The sequence below is a fragment of the Pseudophryne corroboree genome, chromosome 12 (assembly GCF_028390025.1).
Source record: "Pseudophryne corroboree isolate aPseCor3 chromosome 12, aPseCor3.hap2, whole genome shotgun sequence".
NCBI classification, from domain to species: Eukaryota; Metazoa; Chordata; class Amphibia; order Anura; family Myobatrachidae; genus Pseudophryne; species Pseudophryne corroboree.
In genome coordinates this window covers 50,584,712-50,600,799 of record NC_086455.1, presented here as the reverse complement: position 1 = coordinate 50,600,799, position 16,088 = coordinate 50,584,712, and positions in this window count along the sequence as shown.

Genomic DNA, 16,088 nt, shown 5'->3' with positions numbered 1-16,088 from the left:
GGTTTTTTTTCAACATGTTGCTCATGTTCCCATCAATAAAGTAAGCAAGTATAAAATATATTCCAACGTTTCAGATCCGCTTATTTTTTTAATCTTTTATCAAGGATTGATCCTTGATAAAAGATCCAAAAATAAACGGATCTGAAACGTTGGAATACATTTTCCAGATTAGACTTGCTGTATTGATGAGTGCCGCCGACATTTGGAATCTGTATTTGTGGTACTATGCATCGTACAGTATCTCCCGGAGGGTACCTACCATTTATGCTTTAGCAATGAGTGCTGATCACTGAACTGTGTATTCTAGAATCTAAGAGAAAAAAGGGAAATAGCAGGATATAGCCCATAACACTTATATTTATGTTCTGAGACGTACATGTCATTGGATAACATGTGTGCCTAGGTTTGAGTGAAATACACGTTAGCTTAGACATTATAGTTATGATACAAAGTTTACGTCCTACACTGAGGTTTTGTAGTCTGTAATGAGTTGTACATTTACACAAATAAATAAGCTTTGTAAAATGGTTTTAGCATATGAGTAACACTCATTATTGCACCTTTAAGTTCAGATTAATCACTAACCACTGATAAACTGTACCTGTTGCCAGTGTTGGACTGGGGCATGTAGGGCCCACCGGGGGAATGCAGTGGAATGGGGCCCATGTTTAGCGGTGTGGCCAATCTGCAGATGGTTGTCACCACATTGGTTTGACTAACCATTACAGAGTGCAACATCTGGGCCCCTTCATTAAATTCAGCTGCTGCATGCATGATAATGTACCAGATTAATAACAGCAATGCACTGTAGAAGATGCACCATAGTCCTGTATAAGGTAACATATGTATAATGTATAATTCAAGTACACAGTCTGGAACCTGATCATTAAAGCAGAAGGTGGGGCCCCAGGCAGTGGGGCCCACCGGTGGTTTCCCCTGTACACCTGTGGGCCAGTCCAAGCCTGCCTGTTGCCTCAGTGCTATGAGAAGAGAGCTAGAACATACTGTTGGTGTGAGATGGTGTACCACTAGGCAAGGAAACCAGTACATGAAAAAGTTACGCAGAACTTCAGAAAATTGTGTAAATAAGTCTCTTTCTAGTGCAAATATTAAATAAATCCAATATACACCAACTGAGGCACTTAATTAAGCTTCGAACTCCACACTGCCCCATCTCTGAACACTCATCCCTAGGCTGATGGTAGCTGCTCCGCTCCTATCTTCAGACAGTGAATACTAACCCCAATGCAGAGAGGTAAGACCCCAAACCAAAACAATACTTATGCATGATTTGTATATGGAGGAACAACGAAAAGGGACATTGGGATAGGGACACAGATTAATTAAAAGTGTAAAGCCAATAAATAGTATACAATTTTCTGTTACTCTACATAAGTCTATAAAAAAGTTTATTTTCAATTTAAACAATACTATATCAGATTATATATAAATAAAGATAACAGTTAAGGGCCACACCGTGGTGCAAGTAGAAAAAATGTCTTACAGGTACTGTGTGCGCGCGCCAAAAAATGGGTCTGGCCAAATGCCACATGGGCGTGGTCAATGAAAATGGGGGCGTGATACACATATGGGGGAGGGGCAGATACACATATGACCCCAATAGTGCCAGATACACGTTGCCCCACAGTGCCAGATATACATTGCCCCACAGGGCCAGATACACAAATTCCCCCCAGAATGCCAGATATACATTGCCTCACAGTGCCAGATACACATTGCCTCACAGTGCCAGATACACAAATGCCCCCACAGTACCAGATATGCCCCCCAGTGCCAGATACACATGCCCCCCCAGTGCCAGGTATGCCCTCAGTGTCAGATATGCCCCCAGTGCCAGATACACATGTCCCCGCAGTGCCAGATATGGCCACAGTGTCAGATACACATGTCCCCCCAGTACCAGATATGCCCCCAGTGCCAGATACACATGCCCCCAGTGCCAGATATGCCCCCAGTGCCAGATACACATGTCCCCCTAGTGCCAGATGCCCCCCCAGTGCCAGATACACATGTCCCCCTAGTGCCAGATATGCCCCCAGTGCCAGGTGTACATACCCCCCCCTGCTCATCGCTGCTGCTGTCCTGTGTGTGTGTGCGCCTATCCTGCCCCTCAGTCTCCGGTGGGTGCGGGCGTCTTCGTTCAATTCAGCGCCGATCCGTAAGCCAATCACAGCTCGCGGTCCGGCAGCCTTGGCTGCCGGTCCGCGAGGCCTGATTGGCTCACGGGCGGCGCTGAATTGAACGAAGACACTGAGGGGCAGGAGAGGCACAGGCTGCGCTCTCCTCCCCTCGCATCAGCGGCGGTCAGCAGCGGAGGGAGGGACGGAGTGGCGAGGAGCGGCGGTCCATCGGCGTGGGTACGGCGTACCCACAGCTAAATTCTTAAGGGTACGCCGTACCTACCCGTACCCGCAAACTTGTACCGCTGGTGCCACATATAGTAAATTAAGTAGTTTGGTCAAAATAGAAGCAGGCCTTGTACGGGCACAGGAATCCAGGCCTCATAGTGTAAAGGTTTAGTTCAGAAAAAACAGCAATCATCCCAAATGTTGTTTCAGTAAAAGTATAGCTCAGTGGTTCTCAAACTATGGGCCTAATTCAGATCTGATCGCTGGGCAGCGATTTTTGCAGCCCTGTGATCGGATAGTCGCCGCCCACTGGGGGAGTATATTTTAGCTGTGCAAGTGTGCGATCGCATGTGTAGCAGAGCTGCACAAACAGATCTTGTGCAGTCTCTGCGCAGCCCAGGACCAGAATTGACAACAGACACCCTCCATTCCAACGCTTGGACACGCCTGCGTTTTTCCAGACACTATCTGAAAACGGTCAGGTTGCACCCACAAACGGCTTCTTCCTGTCAGTCACCTTGCGATCGCTTTTTTCGCGCCATGCATCGATCCTTGTTGCTGCGGTCCGTCACGCCTGTGCATTGCGGTGCATACATATGCGCAGTTCAGACCTGATCGCAGGCTGTGAGAAAACGCAGCCTAGCGATCAGGTCTGAATTACCCCCTAAGTCCTTAGGATACCAGACAGTTCATGTTTGAGAACCTATGGTATAGATCAGTGGGGTTGGTATCTATATACCAGCGCCCGTCATCCCGGCTGTCAGAATCCCGACCGCGGGATGCTGGAATGCCGGCAGCGGGGCGAGCGCATAAGAGCCCCTTGCGGGCTTGGTGGTGTGCGTTATTCTCCCTAGGTGTCGGTATCCCGGCGCCGCTATGCTGAGCGCCAGGATATTGAATGCATCCCGATCAGTAGTGTATACCTTGAAAGAGAAGCATTATTGTGTTCATACAAGAGCTCCTGTTTACTTATACACACACGATTTGTACTTACTGCACAACTAAACATACAAACCTGTACAAGGGTTGTCATTCCGAGCTGATCGCTAGATGCATTCGTTTGCTGTGCAGCGATGAGGCAAAAAAACGGCAGTTCTGCGCATGCGGCGCAATGTGCACGTGCGGCGTACTATTACATTGAACTATGTAGTTTTACACAAGGTCTAGCGAAGCTTTTCAGTCGCACAGGCAGCCGCAGAGTGATTGACAGGAAGTGGGCGTTTCTGGGTGTCAACTGACCGTTTTCAGGGAGTGTTCGGAAAAAGCCAGGTGTGCCAGGAAAAACGCAGGCGTGGCTGGGCGAACGCAGGGCGTGTTTGTGACGTCAAATCAGGAACTGAATGGTCTGAAGTGATCGCAAGAGCTGAGTAGGTCTGAAGCTACTCTGAAACTGCACAATTTTTTTTTGTAGCCGCTCTGCGATCCCTTCGTTCGCACTTCTGCTAAGCTAAAATACACTCCCAGAGGTCGGCGGCCTAGCGTTTACACGGCTGCTAAAAACAGCTAGCGAGCGATCAACTCGGAATGACCATCAATGTGCAGCTCTGGCTAACGGGCTCTTCTAAGCTTATTATTATTAGTGATTGAATGTCTGTTGCTTCGAAATTAAAATATCTTACTCTGTATACACTGTACAGATAATTGTGATGCTCTCCTCATTCAGCTTTAACTGTAGACTTAGACTAAGGGGGACATGTAATAAGCAGTGATAAAAGTGGATAAGTGAGCCAGTGGAGAAGTTGCCCATAGCAACCAATCCTCATTGACATAACATTTAGAATTTGCATACTATGAAAGTATACAGAGCAGCTGATTGGTTGTTATGGACAACTTCTCCACTGGCTCACTTCTTTACTTTTATCACTGCTTAGTACATGTCCCCCTTAGTGGTTAATTATAGAGGAACGTTTTGGTGTAATTCAGATGGCCAGTTCTTGCTCTAATTGAATGCATTTCCATTATGAACTAGTTAAAAGCCTGTCAAAATGACAGACACCAGGGCCAGATTATAGGGGGCGGTGGTTGCTACTCACACAGGAGTTGCCAGGTTTCTGGAAGTCCTGCTGATGGAAGCCGTGCCTCTGTCGTGCTGAGTGTGTGTGTAGTATTAGCCTTATATATAATGTGCAATGCATATTTGTCATGGGCAGTCTATAATGATGCTGCACTATATACACCAGTACTGGCACATGTAAGCTCACCAGCCCTAGCACAGCTCCTGCCAGGGGCGTCTCTAGAGAGGAGGGGACCCATGTGCAGACTTCGTGTGTGGGCCCCCTCCTCGTCGCGCCGCTGCTAGCGCTCTGAGTGCTGCCACGCCATTTTTTCGGAGTCCTGCACATGCGCTGTAGACTCTGGCACTGTGCCAGAGTCTCTGGTGGTCAGTGCACTAGCAGCGGCACGACGGCTACGGGAGAGGAGGGGGCCCACACATGGTCAGCCATGGACTCTGGAAAGGTAAGTATAGGAGAAATTAGCGCAGAGTGTGCGGTGTGGGCCCCTCTGGACCCAGGAGCCCGTGTGCACCGCACACACTTTACCCATTATAAAATCGCCAATGGCTCCCGCCCAGTCTGGGGTTAGAGGCAGGGCCGGTTCTAGCCCTTTTTGCGCCCCGGGTGGGAAATAGGGGCGTGGCTTCATACAGTTACACCCCCTGTACAGTAGAGTAGTGCCGCTGAAAGAGATTAAAAAAAAAAATACTTACTATCCCCGCTCCTGATTCCCGATCGCTGCAGACCTCGGCCGGCGCCGCTTCTCTCCTCGGATCTGGCATAGACAGACACTAGAGGTCAATTATAACCCCTAGCGTCTGTGTCAGTCCCACAATGCTGTGCGCGATGACATCATTGCGCACCGCACAGCAAAGGTCCTCTCCACGAAGGGAAACTAGACGCATAGCATCTATTTCCCTTCACAGCGGGGAACCAGCGAGCTGCACAGCAGTAGCGGATCTTGCCATGGTGCGGCGCCCTCCGGAAGGCGGCGCCCCGGACAAAAGTCCTGCTTGCCCGTGGCAAGATCCGCTACTGGTTAGAGGAGAGGACACCAGTAGCCACCAGCAACTGGTCAGACGGGTCTGGGCATGGCCTGTGCGGGGTGTGGGAGGGGCGAACACAGAACCCCACCCCTCCTCCAGCATGCAGTATATATAAAGCAGCCGAGACAGTTACCTGCCTCCTCTTCACCCGTTTCATCGACCTTTCCTCCTCCCAGTCACCGCACTGCTCACCCCATACAGACTCACCCCTTACGGCCACGTGTCCCTGGTGCCTCCGCTCTGAGCACTGCGGGACCATCTGGTGGTTTCTGCATCCATTTCCTGGTTACTGCTGCTACGTGTTACAGAGTCTCAGGAAGGCAAGTAATCTGGGGTTGCAGCATAGTATATGGAGGAGGGGGATGCAGAATATTTGGCATATGGTGGGAGCAGTATATGGTGTGGGGTACCCTGTATATAGGGGCACTATATGGAGGGGTATAGGTGGCAATATATGGTGGGGGCTGAAGAACTTGGAAGAGGATGGGGTAGCAATGTATATAGGGGGTAGGCTGTGTGTTCCTGTGTCCCAAACGGAGCTCCGTTGGGCGCCCACCAGTGGAGCAGTGTTAGCATTATAGAGAGAGTGTACTAAGTGTCCCCAATTAGTGCAATGCAGCTGGTGTGCAGTCCTCAGAGTACAGGAGACCTTTCCTTAAAGCAGATGTCAAGACGAGGTAAAGTGGACTTGTAGGGGAGCCTCTTGAGATCCTTCTTCCACCAGGGGCAGGTCCATTAAGTAGGCATTTCGGTCGCTCACGACACACGGAGCTGGTTTGTGCTTGTTTTCTTTTGCCTGGACATGGCTGGAGAGCATATGGACCACAGTGGGGTTATATTGTGTATCTCAAGATAACACTAACACACACACACACACACTATTCTTTCCTTAATACAGTGTAGTCTATGGCTCACAGCTGTGTAATTTCTATACAACTCTGCAACTGTCGCTAACTCTACCTGTTGTTACAGCTTCCAGCTAACTGCACTTACAAGTCTCAGCTCACATCCTACTAGTATAATGGATCCCATAGCTGTAATCCACTGTAAATTAACATACTGGTGAAACTTAAATTTGTTGTACATGAGCAATTTACTTTAATTAGTTCTTGGAAACGACAGATGACAAGGGAAAACATGTCTTATGTTGGATTTCATTTTCAGAAACCACAAAGCTGCTGAATATGTAGATCTACCCTACGCAGCAATTTCATATTAAGGCATCTACATTAAGAAATGTCAATATAATTGTTGAAATATCCCTATTACCCCCTTAGCCATTCTACCTCTGACAGAATCCAACCCAAGTATTGACTAACCCAGAGGTTCCTCACTCCTCAAGTCACCCTAATAATCCCAGTTTTAATGGCTATCAATGGTATAGAGCAGGCATTCCCAACCACGGTACTCAAGACACCCTAACAGTCCCGGTTTTAATGGCTATCCATGCTATAGAGCAAAGGTGACTTAATTAGTACTTCAGTCCATTTGATTTAATCATCTGTGCTCAAGCACGGAAATCCTTAAAATTTGCTGTTAGGGTGCCTTGAGGACCAAGTTTGGGAACCACTGTACTAACCAGTTTAGCTCAATAACTAACTTACTGACCTATTGGTGGAATCCTGCAACACTAAGGGGGAGATTCAAATGTTAGAAAAGTCAGTTGGGTGTCTGTTTTTTCCTGTCTATTTGTTTTTTCCAATCTGACTCCCAACTGACTTTTCAAACATTTGAATCTCCCCCATTTAATAATACGTGGTTGTCTTCCAGTGTCAAGCAATCACACAGCTTTATTTACACTGCACCCAATCACCTTTAGGTGTTAAGAGGAAACATCTAGGACAAGCCTGGCCAACCTGTGGCTCTCTATCTGTGGAGAAACTACAAGTCCCATCGTGCCCTGACACAATTTTGCTACAGGGAATGATAAAACTGTGGCAAGGCATGCTGTGTTGTGAAGTTTAACAGCAGCTGGAGAGCCACAGGTTGGGCAGGCCTAATCTAGGAGTACCCCAGCAACAAATTGTGTAGGTCAGAGGTTCTCAAACTTGGTCCTCGGGAGCCCACACAGTGCATGTTTTGCAGGTAACCCAGCAGGTGCAGAGGTGTATTAATTACTCACTGACACATTTTAAAAGGTCCACAGGTGGAGCTAATTATTTCACTTGCGATTCTGTGAGGAGACCTGCAAAACATGCACTGTATGGGCCCCAGAGGACAGAGTTTGAGAACCTCTGGTGTCGGTGGATGAGGAACAACAGTCTGGGCCCCTTAGTTCCAGCAAAAGAAAATGTTAATGCTACAGCATACAATGACATTCTAGAGCAGTGGTTCCCAAACTCTGGGATAGATGTATTAACAATTAGAAGGCATAAGGAAGTGATAAAGCAGTGTTAAGTGCAAGGTGATAATGCACCAGCCAATCACCACCTAACTGTTAATTTACATATGGGAGCTGACTGGCTGGTGTGTTTATCACTTTGCATTTATCACTGGTTTATTACTTCCTTATGCCTTTTCCAGGTTAATACATCTGCCCCCCCCCCCTGTGCTCAAGGACCCCCAACAGTTCACAATTTCCGAGTCTCCTCACAAAAACACAAATGAAATAATTAACTCCAGCTGTGGATCTTTTAATGTGTGTCTGAGTAATGACTACACCTCTGCAACTCTTGGTGACCTGGAAAACGTGAACTGTTGAGGGTCCTTGAGGGCAGAGTTTGGGACCCACTATTTTAGAGAAAGGAATACAGATTGAGTCTCCCATACCTGGAATGCTTGGGACCAGGAGCATGCCAGATATGGTATTTTACCAGATTTTGGAATACCTGTTGGTGGAGAGCCGTGGCAGGACCGGCGGTGTGCTGGGGAGGGGGTTGGCTGTGGGCCAACAGTGAGGGTAAAGCTGTTCCACCATTGGCTGTCATTGGTCCATGAAAAGAGTGACCTCATGCAGTCACTACAGGGCCGAATATTCCGGTTTTCAGGTCTCCGGCTATGGGAGACCTGTGGCAATAGTTGGAGAAAGACCATTTCCTGTATCCTCACAACAATGCACCAGGACACAATGTACATAGTAACCAATCAGATTCTAGCTATTGTCTTGTAGAGGTTGCTAGATAAAGTAAAAGTAGAATCTGGTTGATTGCTAATGCTATTAGTAACATCTCCACTTCTATAAATCGGCACTTTAGCAAATACAGGAGCAGATGTATTAACCTGGAGAAGGCATAAGGAAGTGGTAAACCAGTGATATGTGCAAAGTGATAAAGGCACCAGCCAATCGGTTTCAATATGTAAATTAACAGTTAGGATCTGATTGCCTGGTGCCTTTATCACCTTACACATATCACTGGTTTATCACTTCCTTATGCCTTCTCCAGGTTAATACATCTGCCCCATAATCCTAAGAGTTTGATTGGCCTGCACAGACACCTCACCTCAACGGACACAACAGGAAGAATTGGTACACTGATTACAAGCCTGATCAGTGCCCCACCCTCGATAATCTTGTAGCTGAACATAAGATGTGTGTTGCTGCAGCCATATTATCTAGTGGGAAGTCATCCCCGAGGGCTGGGAGCTTTTATGTAGCAAAAGTTTGACCAACTTCACAGTAATTTCCATAAGTTTGGATCTTCAACAAACTCACATGGGTGTGAGGTGTCAGGTGTCCTCAGACGTTTGGCCATGCCCTGTAATCTGTTCTCTTTATCAAACAAGACTAAAATGATTGTAAATCATGGAAAATTTCCATCAGCTTGTGTGAGAATTCTGGAAAAAGACATTTACACACAGTTCCTGCATTGCCACTGCCCGGAAACACACAGGGCCTAACAAAGATATATGCGCAAGACCATGGAATACGTGTTTCTCTGATGTGCTTTGTACTACGCATGCATAGGACTCATTCTGGGCATGTACAGAGTGTTCCCTGAGCCTCAGTATGATTGGCAGGCTGTGGCCATTTAGGTGCAGCTATGGGAAGCATTTACCAAAACAAAGGTGTATTGTGGGACTGCTGAGGACAGTGGAAGCAACGTGAATTCGTAGCCATCCTGGGTAAAATGAGGGTTAGCTAGGTGGCCAACGTTCACACAGAGTGACCAGATGCTGTGCCTTTGGAGGCATATTATCACAAGATGCCTCCGGCAGCATTAGCATATTTTGCAGAGCAGCCGCATCTTTTGCACTTACTGTGGAGAATATTCAATTATTTGAAAAGTCAGTTGGTTGTCTGTTTTTTGCTATATAACAGACAGGGAAAAAAAACAGACACCCAACCGACTTTTCAAACATTTGAATTCCCCCAATTGAATCCATCTCTAAGTCAAACCAATAGATCATTATGTGCCATATTATAAAAGAAGATCCAAAATAGGATTTAAATTACCTACCGGTAAATCCTTTTCTCGTAGGCCGTAGAGGAAACTGGGGTTCCATTTAGTACCATAAGGTATAGGCGGGTCCACTAGGACCCATGGGAACTTTAAGAATTTGATAGTGTGGGCTGACTCCTCCCTCTATGCCCCTCCTACCAGACTCAGTCTAGGAATCTGTGCCCGAGGAGACAGACATACTTTGAGAGAAGGATATAAAATAAGAATTTACTTACCGATAATTCTATTTCTCGGAGTCCGTAGTGGATGCTGGGGTTCCTGAAAGGACCATGGGGAATAGCGGCTCCGCAGGAGACAGGGCACAAAAGTAAAGCTTTTACAGGTCAGGTGGTGTGTACTGGCTCCTCCCCCTATGACCCTCCTCCAGACTCCAGTTAGGTACTGTGCCCGGACGAGCGTACACAATAAGGGAGGATTTTGAATCCCGGGTAAGACTCATACCAGCCACACCAATCACACCGTACAACTTGTGATCTAAACCCAGTTAACAGTATGATAACAGAGGAGCCTCTGAAAGATGGCTTCCTAAACAATAACCCGAATTAGTTAACAATAACTATGTACAAGTATTGCAGATAATCCGCACTTGGGATGGGCGCCCAGCATCCACTACGGACTCCGAGAAATAGAATTATCGGTAAGTAAATTCTTATTTTCTCTATCGTCCTAAGTGGATGCTGGGGTTCCTGAAAGGACCATGGGGATTATACCAAAGCTCCCAAACGGGCGGGAGAGTGCGGATGACTCTGCAGCACCGAATGAGAGAACTCCAGGTCCTCCTTTGCCAGGGTATCAAATTTGTAAAAATTTACAAACGTGTTCTCCCCTGACCACGTAGCTGCTCGGCAGAGTAGTAATGCCGAGACCCCTCGGGCAGCCGCCCAAGATGAGCCCACCTTCCTTGCGGAATGGGCCTTAACAGATTTAGGCTGTGGCAGGCCTGCCACAGAATGTACAAGTTGAATTTTGTTACAAATCCAACGAGCAATCGACTGCTTAGAAGCAGGTGCACCCAACTTGTTGGGTGCATACAGTATAAACAGCGAGTCAGATTTTCTGACTCCAGCCGTCCTTTAATGTATATTTTTAAGGCTCTGACAACGTCCAACAACTTGGAGTCCTTCAAGTCGTCTGTAGCCGCAGGCACTACAATAGGCTGGTTCAGGTGAAACGCTGATACCACCTTAGGGAGAAAATGCGGACGCGTCCGCAGCTCTGCCCTATGTCGAATGGAAAATTAAATAAGGGCTTTTATAAAACAAAGCCGCCAGTTCAGATACTCTCCCGGCCGAAGCCAGGGCCAGTAACATAGTCACTTTCCATGTGAGATATTTCAAATCCACCTTCTTTAGTGGTTCAAACCAATTTGATTTGAGGAAATCTAAAACTACATTTAGATCCCACGGTGCCACCTTAGGCACCACAGGAGGCTGTATATGCAGTACTCCTTTGATAAAAATCTGGACCTCAGGGACTGAGGCCAATTCTTTTTGGAAGAATATTGATAGGGCCGAAATTTGAACCTTAATAGATCCCAATTTGAGACCCATAGACAATCCTGATTGCAGGAAATGTAGGAAAACGACCCAGTTGAAATTCCTCCATCGGAGCACTCCGCTGCTCGCACCACGCAACATTTTCGCCAATACGGCGATAATGCTTCGCGGTGACTTCCTTCCTTGCCTTTATCAAGGTAGGAATGACTTCTTCTGGAATGCCTTTTCCTTTTAGGATCTGGCATTCAAACGCCATGCCGTCAAACGCAGCCGCGGTAAGTCTTGAAAAAGACAAGTACCCTGCTGAAGCAGGTCCCTTCTCAGAAGTAGAGGCCACGGATCGTCCGTGACCATCTCTTGAAGTTCCGGGTACCAAGTCCTTCTTGGCCAATCCGGAGCCACTAGTCTTACTCCACTTTGCCGTATAATCCTCAATACCTTTGGTATGAGAGGCAGAGGAGGAAACACATATACCGACTGGTACACCCAAGGTGTTACCAGCGCGTCCACAGCTATTGCCTGCGGATCTCTTGACCTGGCGCAATACCTGTCCAGTGTTTTGTTGAGGCGAGACGCCATCATGTCCACCATTGGTTTTACCCAACGGTTTAATAGCATGTGGAAAACTTCTGGATGAAGTCTCCACTCTCCCGGGTGAAGGTCGTGTCTGCTGAGGAAGTCTGCTTCCCAGTTGTCCACGCCCGGGATGAATACTGCTGACAGTGCTATCACGTGATTCTCCGCCCAGCGAAGGATCCTGGCAGCTTCTGCCATTGCCCTCCTGCTTCTTGTGCCGCCCTGTCTGTTTACATGGGCGACTGCCGTGATGTTGTCCGACTGGATCAACACCGGTCTTCCTTGAAGCAGAGGTTCCGCCTGGCTTAGAGCATTGTAGATTGCTCTTAGTTCCAGAATGCTTATGTGAAGAGACTTTTTCAGGCTCGACCACACTCCCTGGAAATTTCTTCCCTGTGTGACTGCTCCCCAGCCTCTCTGGCTGGCACCCGTGGTCACCAGGATCCAATCCTGCATGCCGAATCTGCGGCCCTCCAATAGATGAGCCTCCTGCAACCACCACAGAAGGGATACCCTTGTCCTCGGCGACAGGGTTATCCGCAGGTGCATCTGAAGATGCGACCCTGACCATTTGTCCAACAGATCCCTTTGCATGGAATCTGCCGAAAGGGATTGCTTCGTAAGAAGCTACCATTTTTTCCCAGGACTCTTGTGCATTGATGTACAGACACCTTTCCTGGTTTTAGGAGGTTCCTGACCAGGTCAGATAACTCCTTGGCTTTTTCTTCGGGAAGAAAAACCTTTTCTGAACTGTGTCCAGAATCATCCCCAGGAACAGCAGACGAGTTGTCGGCATTAATTGGGATTTTGGAATATTCAGAATCCATCCGTGCTGCTTTAGCACCTCTCGAGATAGTGCTAAACCCATCTCTAGCTGTTCTCTGGACCTTGCCCTTATTAGGAGATCGTCCAAGTATGGGATAATTAATACGCCTTTTCTTCGAAGAAGAAATATTATCTCGGCCATTACCTTTGTAAAGACCCGAGGTGCCGTGGACAAACCAAACGGCAGCGTCTGAAACTGATAGTGACAGTTTTGTACAACGAACCTGAGGTACCCCTGGTGTGAGGGGTAATTGGAACGTGGAGATACGCATCCTTGATGTCCAAGGATACCATAAAGTCCCCTTCTTCCAGGTTCGCTATCACTGCTCTGAGTGACTCCATCTTGAACTTGAACTTCTTTATGTACAGGTTCAAGGACTTCAGATTTAGAATAGGCCTTACCGAGCCATCCGGCTTCGGTACCACAAAAAGAGTGGAATAATACCCCTTCCCTTGTTGTAGAAGAGGTACCTTGACTATCACCTGCTGAGAATACAGCTTGTGAATGGCTTCCAAAACCGTCTCCCTTTCTGAGGGGGACGTTGGTAAAGCAGACTTCAGGAAATGGCGAGGTGGCTCTGTCTCTAATTTCAACCTGTACCCCTGAGATATTATCTGCAGGATCCAGGGATTTACCTGCGAGTGAGCCCACTGCGCGCTGTAATTCTTGAGACGACCGCCTACCGCCCCCGAGTCCGCTTGCGAAGCCCCAGCGTCATGCTGAGGCTTTTGTAGAAGCCGGGGAGGGCTTCTGTTCCTGGGAAGGAGCTGCCTGTTGCTGTCTCTTCCCTCGTCCTCTGCCTCGTGGCAGATATGAATAGCCCTTTGCTCTCTTATTTTTAAAGGAACGAAAAGGCTGCGGTTGAAAGGTCGGTGCCTTTTTCTGTTGGGGAGTGACTTGAGGTAGAAAGGTGGATTTCCCGGCCGTAGCCGTGGCCACCAAATCCGATAGACCGACCCCAAATAACTCCTCTACGCATCGCCTGTCCACTGTCGTGTCCATAAAGCTCTTCTGGCCGAAATGGACATAGCACTTACCCGTGATGCCAGTGTGCAGATATCTCTCTGTGCATCACGCATATAAAGAAATGCATCCTTTATTTGTTCTAACGACAGTAAAATATTGTCCCTGTCCAGGGTATCAATATTTTCGATCAGGGACTCTGACCAAACTACCCCAGCACTGCACATCCAGGCAGTCGCAATAGCTGGTCGTAGTATAACACCTGCATGTGTGTATATACCTTTTTGGATATTTTCCATCCTCCTATCTGATGGATCTTTAAGTGCGGCCGTCTCAGGAGAGGGTAACGCCACTTGTTTTGATAAGCGTGTTAGCGCTTTGTCCACCCTAGGAGGTGTTTCCCAGCGCTCCCTAACCTCTGGCGGGAAAGGGTATAAAGCCAATAACTTCTTTGAAATTAGCAGTTTTTTATCGGGGCACCCCACGCTTCATCACACACGTCATTTAATACTTCTGATTCGGTAAAAACTACTGGTAGTTTTTTCACACCCCACATAATACCCTGTTTAGTGGTACCTGTAGTATCAGCTAAATGTAACATCTCCTTTATTGCCAAAATCATATAACGTGTGGCCCTTTTGGAAAATACGGTTGATTCGTCACCTTCACTACCGGAATCAGTGCCTGTGTCTGGGTCTGTGTCGACCGACTGAGGCAAGGGGCGTTTTACAGCCCCTGACGGTGTTTGAGGCGCCTGGACAGGCACTAAGTGAGTGTCCGGCCGCCTCATGTCGGCAAACGACTGCTTAAGCGAGTTGACGCTATCCCGTAATTCCACAAATAAAGGCATCCATTCTGGTGTCGACCCCCTAGAAGGTGACATCCTCATATTTGGCAATTGCTCCGCCTCCACACCAATAACGTCCTCATACATGTCGACACACACGTACCGACACACAGCAGACACACAGGGAATGCTCTATACGAAGACAGGACCCACTAGCCCTTTGGGGAGACAGAGGGAGAGTCTGCCAGCACACACCAAAAAGCGCTATATATGACAGGGATAGCCTTATGATTAAGTGCTCCCTTATAGCTGCTTTTATATTAATATATTGCCATTTATTTTGCCCCCCCTCTCTGTTATACCCTGTTTCTGTAGTGCAGTGCAGGGGAGAGACCTGGGAGCCTTCCTGACCAGCGGAGCTGTGACAGAAAATGGCGCCGTGTGCTGAGGAGATAGGCCCCGCCCCTTTTCCGGCGGGCTCGTCTCCCGCTATTTAGTACATTTAGGCAGGGGTAAATATCTCCATATAGCCTCTGGGGCTATATGTGAGGTATTTTTAGCCTTTTTAAAGGTTTACATTTGCCTCCCAGGGCGCCCCCCCCCAGCGCCCTGCACCCTCAGTGACTGCCGTGTGAAGTGTGCTGAGAGGAAAATGGCGCACAGCTGCAGTGCTGTGCGCTACCTTAAGAAGACTGCAGGAGTCTTCAGCCGCCGATTCTGGACCTCTTCTTGCTTCAGCATCTGTGAGGGGGCCGGCGGCGTGGCTCCGGTGACCATCCAGGCTGTACCTGTGATCGTCCCTCTGGAGCTTCATGTCCAGTAGCCAAGAAGCCAATCCATCCTGCACGCAGGTGAGTTCACTTCTTCTCCCCTCTGTCCCTCGTTGCAGTGATCCTGTTGCCAGCAGGAATCACTGTAAAATAAAAAACCTAAGCTAAACTCTCTAAGCAGCTCTTTATGAGAGCCACCTAGAATTGCACCCTTCTCGGCCGGGCACAAAAATCTAACTGGAGTCTGGAGGAGGGTCATAGGGGGAGGAGCCAGTACACACCACCTGACCTGTAAAAGCTTTACTTTTGTGCCCTGTCTCCTGCGGAGCCGCTATTCCCCATGGTCCTTTCAGGAACCCCAGCATCCACTTAGGACGATAGAGAAAGGATAGTGGTGAGATTCCGAACCAGCACACACAAACAAGAGGAAAGCTATGCTAACCAAACTTCAAACAGGAACAGCAACAACTGAACCAACAGTACTTAACCAGGTAACAGTGCAGGAAGAACGAAGCACTGGGCAGGCGCCCAGTATACTCTACGGACTACGAGAAAAGGATTTACCGGTAGGTAATTAAAATCCTATTTTCTCTTACGTCCTAGAGCACAGGTTCTCAAACTCGGTCCTCAGGACCCCACACAGTGCATGTTTTGCAGGTCTCCTCACAGAATCGCAAGTGAAATAATTTGCTCCACCTGTGGACCTTTTAAAATGTGTCAGTGAATAATGAATACACCTGTGCACCTGCTGGGTTACCTGCAAAACATACACTGTGTGGGGTCCTGAGGACCGAGTTTGAGAACCACTGTCCTAGAGTATACTGGGGTTCCATTTAGTACCATGGAGATGTACCAAAGCTC